Source organism: Corythoichthys intestinalis, chromosome 14 (assembly GCF_030265065.1).
Source record: "Corythoichthys intestinalis isolate RoL2023-P3 chromosome 14, ASM3026506v1, whole genome shotgun sequence".
Lineage (NCBI taxonomy): Eukaryota > Metazoa > Chordata > Actinopteri > Syngnathiformes > Syngnathidae > Corythoichthys > Corythoichthys intestinalis.
In genome coordinates, this window is record NC_080408.1 from 870600 (window position 1) to 876599 (window position 6000).

Here is a 6000-nt window from a genome sequence, read left to right on the forward strand (position 1 = left end):
TCAAAAAGACAAAAACACCACACAAATCTAGCGAGCATGGTTTAGTGTTCTACTTTTCTCAACAGACTCGGGACTGTGCCTATGACGATATACTATCAAATTTACAGTAATTTAAAACACGCGTAGCTACGAGGCAAGCAAAACCTGAGCTGCGGTCGCGTGACGGCAGTGAAGCGGGCAGAGAACTGTCACTATATGGAGGCTTCATGGCAGCGATATGTACCTCATATGTGCACAGAAAAAAAATATTTAGTATGATCACCATAATACTGATTTGCAATGAAACTGTATATACATGTCAATTTTTTCCGAGTGGTTTTTTTTTTTTTTTTTTTTTCGTGTCAGAGGGTGTCGGTTGGTTTGACAAATTATGTCAATCCGTCCATCATGTGCTACTCAAGCGCCCCAAAAACAAAGCGCGCGGACACGGGAGATGTCGCAATATGTCTACATTTTTCTTAACAGACTAATGAGAGTAGAAAGGCGAAATCATAAAGCAAACAATTATTTCTCGTCAGCATTTGACGATCTGAGATGCGGGGACGACAGGGGAGCTGACCGGATTATTTTATTTATTAATACCAGTGCAAAAATTCAAAACGATCATCTTAATAATAAAAAACAAAAATACAACAGAGCGAGAGGTTAATATGATGTGTTGGCCGTTCCATAATTAGAAATTAAACTTTCGATTTATTTTTGTTTTCGTGACAGCAGGCATGCCGCGTTGGCTGTTAGCAGCAGCATTGTATATGTGAGCAAGATCATGCTAAAGAAAGTCCGTGCGCCCCCGACCCCAACCCCCCGCTCCCCCCACAAAAGGAAAATGTTTAACCGTGTCCTCAATCGAAATGCAAGCACGAGCCATGACTTTGATCCCATTAAACTAGGACAGACGACGCGGAAGTTCTCCCTCGCTTTTGCAGCAGCGGGAGGGAGACGAGGCTGTCTCTGAGAGCAGAATGATATCGCCTGTCATTCATTTCTGAAACTACGACGAGTGGTCAATGTGCAAGAGAGGGAGGGACCAAGCAATGTCACTTCCCGTTCAGTTATACCGCGAAGCGGTCTTTGGGGATTCGTTCGGCAACGTCACTTCCCGTTCACTAACCGAACGATTCATTTGGGTGGGGAGGGAGATGAGGGGGGCGAACGATTCGTTGAACGATTCGTTTGAACGAATCGTTTTACTGAACGAACCGGAATGGATTCGTTTACTCAAGTGAACGACAGATCCCGTCACTAATGCATATACTGTACAAAAGTTTGGGGTCTAAGCGACCCCAAACTTTCAAACCGTAGAGTATCATATGGGATTTTTCATTATGTGCACTATGGTTAAAAAGTTTGGCCTCGCTTAGACCCCAAACTTTTGAACGGTAGTGTAAGGTTGCTTAAAGGTTAGTTGGGAAAATTTGAGCATCCTGAAAAGTTGGTAGAGTCATGTCCCTACCCTCCCTATGTAACGGGTACATGCAGGTCCGTTGTGGAGCGTGGAAACCTCCCTGCTGATTCCTTCATGTGGGGACACTGGCGGCTGTGCCGCTGGCTCGAGCTTTATGGCGCCGTGGTTAGCGTCCCTGCGTGCCGCGTGGAAGTGTCATGGCGTGCGGGTTCGTGTCCCAGCCTACTCAGAGGTGGGAGCAGAATGCGCGGCAGCGCCGACACACCGGTTACATTGGTGCCGTGACCCGGTATCGGCAGCGAAGGTTTCGGGGGGTGAGTGTAACGGGTACACGCAGGTCCGTTGTGGAGTGTGGAAACCTCCCTGCCGATACCTTCATGTAGGGACGCTGGCGGCTGTGACTTATTTGCGTGTCACACTTCAAGTATATGAAGAATAAAGCACAGGTTTGGTGCCAAAAGAGTTGTTTTGATGCTTAATTTTCAACAACAGACAGTTTACACACAATACATCATCACTGATTGAGAGTGCCTTGGTGCTTTTATGATTACGTTAACATCAAGGCTTCCAACGCAGTTTGGGAAGTTCCTTTGACGGCAGAAATCTGCTATGGCTTCCCACTGGCTGGTTGTAGAACACTGCAAACAAATCGGGCCGGAGGGCTTTACAGACCTCGGACAAAATGCCGGACGCAGTGCTCGACGCCAGTGTGAAGCTAGCAGCCACAGCTAGCTGGTTTCCACCCGAGGCTAGAACTCTCTATGCGGCATCAAAAGTTGGACAGACCGCCTCGAAACAGTCTTCTGCGTCGCCTTCGCCTCAACATTTGTATGATCAACATTTATTCATTGTTGATGAGCTGAAGATCCACATTCAAGCTTTCCATCTTGCATTGTTTATTTATTTTTTCTCCGTTAAACTAGACGAGGAAGTCAACAAGCGTGCCCCAAAAACATACAAACATAATGCCATACCCCTCATGTGGCTTGGCGGCGAATCACAGAGCAACGCGTCACCTGGCCGGAGTACCATCGAATCTCGAATGACGCCGTAGTCGCTGCGCCGTCACCGCAACGCGGGAGCATAACTCAGGCTTAAGGTAGTTAAGCCTGAGTTATTCCAGCGAGCATTCTAGCGTGCTTCTCTCTTAGAGAGCACGCTAGAATGTGCGAATATAACAGAGATCAAAATCTAACTACAAAGTCCAAAAGAGCACGACTATAAAAATGACCAAACCAGAACACGACCGTAGAACGTTGGGAAGCACGAAGGATGGTAGCAAACAATAGTCAGACACTTGCAGATGGTGACAGGCTTCCTTAAATATTGAGCTTTCCTAATCAAGCACAGGTGTGTTGCATTACTCCGCCAGTCTGGCTCAATCAGGTGCTGAATAAAGAAAAAAGAACTGAGAACACACACAAACATGACTGGCGTATGGTCTGAGCGAACGAGGACGTCCATCCAGCCAGGGGTCAGGATAGTCAGGAGGCTGCGGCTGGAAAAATAGCCCCTCCCCAGAGGGGGGGGCGGGGGGACACCGGGTGGTAAGTAGAGTGAAAAACGGGGGATGGCTGTACTTCCCCCAGCATTATAGCTCCTAGGGCAGCTTAGACTGAACTGTGAGTCTAGTCTGTTTTCAACTAGCCTGACCATAAGCTTTGTCGAATACGAACGTTTTTAGTCTAATCTTAAATGTACAGACTGTGTCGGCTTCTTTAATACTAGCTGGAAGCTGATTCCATAAGACCGGAGCTTGGTAGCTAAAGGCTTTAACGCCTACTGTACTTTTAGAAACCCTGGGAACTACCAGTAGACCTGCATTCTGAGAGCGGAGTGTTCTGTTGGGGTGATATGGAACCAGAGCATCGGTGAGATAAGATGGCCCCAAACCATTAATGGTCTTAAATGTAAGAAGGAGGATTTTGAATTGAATTCTAAACTTGAGTGGAAGCTAGTGAAGGGCCTGGAGCACAGGGGTGATGTGCTCTCTTCTATTAGTTCCTGTTAAGGGTTAGGGTTTAGGGTTTACCCTAACCCTAAGACTAAAAGTCTTGCTGCTGCGTTCTGGACTAGCTGAAGACCTTTTAGAGAACTTTTAGGACAAGCTGCAAGTAAGGAGTTACAGTAATCCAATCTAGATGTAACGAACACGCGCGAATTAATTTTAATGCATCGTTTTTAGACAAAATATTTCTAATTTTGGCTATGTTGCGCAGGTGAAAAAGGATGTTCTGCAGGTTTGTTTAATATGAGCTTTAAATGATAAGTCTGGGTCAAATAGAACTCCTAGGTTTTTAATTGTGGTGCTGGAGGCTACACTTACATTGTCTAGAGTGACTGTCTGGGCAGTTAGAGAGTCTCTAACATTTCTGGGCCTATTATAAGGACTTTTGAACATAATTAGTGCTCATCCAGGTATTTATATCTCGGACGCAGGTGCTTAGTTTATCCACTTGCCTGATCTTCTCAGGTTTAATTGATAAATCCAGTTGTGTGTCGTCAGCATATGTTTTCTGATGATATTACCTAGAGGACGCATATACAGCGTAAACAAGATGGGCCCGAGGACCAACCCCGCGGCACACCATAACTGACTCTGGAATACGGTGATGATTTCTGGTTTACATTGACAAACTGGTACCTATGAGATAAATAGGATTTAAACCAGCAGAGGGCTGCTCCTCTAATGCCTATGTCACATTCTAGTCTCTGCAATAAGATATTATGGTCGATTGTGTCAAAGGCTGCACTCAGGTCCAACAGAACCAGGATCGAGACTAATCCAACGTCAGCGGCTAGCAACAAGTCGTTAGTTACTTTGACTAATGCAGTTTCGGTGCTATGATGAGCTCGAAAGCCAGACTGGAAATATTCAAATAAACGATTGTCCTGTAGGTGCTGACAAAATGTAAGAGTTGCCTGTTCTGACTTTGAAGGTTAAAACAGCTCGCTCTGTACTGTGAGAGACCTGCACTGAGAATCACACCTGTTTCCCTTTTCTTCCTGGGGTGTTTGTGTGATATGTTTATATAAGATGATGTTGCTCTACAGCTGTTATTACTGTTGCTCTTATTTTCAAGTTTTAATATTTTCTACAATATGCATTTATTTTTTAGTTAATTAACAAAGAAAAACGCTAGTTATAGGATTTTAATGTATGTCCATGTTGTTTTCTTTGGAGTAAAATTACAGCTCTCTTGGATATAAAGATTGGGATGTGCGTCATTATTCTTGGTGTTTGACAAGAAAATTTGAAAGTGGCACTCCACACCAAAAAGGTTGCTTACCACTGCTGTATATATTGTATATACAGGGAGTCCCCGTATTACCATGTATCCGACTTGCGTGATTTCAAATTCATGACACCGGAGTCTCGTCCGCTTTTCTGTCTCCAGTGTTTTGTTTTTTTTTAAGTTGCGTAAACAGTAGCTAGTTCCTGTTGCCGTTATTCATGTCAGGATCCCTTCCTCCCCCAGCAGCGTCCTGCAGTTCCTAACAGCGTCAAGTCCCACTTCCTTTTTCTCATGCTGCTGCTTCTACCCCGGTGCCGACGACTGTCCCGATCAGGTTTTTCTTTTTTGAGTCTGGACGGGGGGATCGCGTTGAGAGAGATGACCTGAGTGGTCACGATATCCCCCGTCTCAGGCCTGTCTGCTCTTTCCACAGCGCCCTTTTCTTTTAAATTTAGTTTTTTGTTTTCCAGTCACCAGTTAAATTGAACATACATTCCTGAGCAATGAAATCAAACTATGTGACCTTAATATATCAGAGGACAATACCCCCTAAGACAGAAAATACAAAACAAACTAGATTTCGCACTTTGGCGCAACTCTGATCTCACGCAACTAGACAACACACTGACACTCGAGGACGAAGGATGCATTTTCCTGAGCTCCGTGATCTGTCTGTGATAACTCAGGCGCCAGCTGGAAGGAAACTTTCCAAATATGCCTAATACAACAAGAAAAGGTGACAAGTCTGAAGACAAGGAAGATTTAAAATCTTCTATGCAAAAATTTGAGCAAATTATGGCTGAATTCTTGGTCCAAAATCGGGACCTCAAGAAGCAGAATCAAGACATCTTGAAGGAAATCCAACTGCTTCGGCCTGAAAATGAGCAACTGAAGAAGATGATGAAAGAGAGAGATGATCGTATCAAAAAACTGGAAGCTTTGGCAGAGGATCTGGATCAAAGTGGACGTGCAAACGATCTCCTCATCACCGGTATCAAAGTGAGAACACGCAAATATTCGCTAGTTGCTCAGGGTGACCATGAACCACACTACGAAACGGTGGAAAAACAGGTGGCTGACAAGTTGCAAGAATTGGGAATAAGAGTGGAACAGCAATTCATTCAACAATGCTTTCCGCTAGCTTCACGAGGGAAAAAAAGGCCAATGATACTTATGAAACTTACTGATCGAAAGAACAAGATTGCTCTCCTCAAGCAGGGTCGTCTCCTGAAAGGATCTAACATCTTCTTCAACGAGAATCTAACCCGCCGCAACGCTGAAATAGCAAGAAAGGCACGTCAACTGAAGAAAGCTGGAAAAGTTGAGAGTACATGGACCGCAGACTGCAGGATTCACATC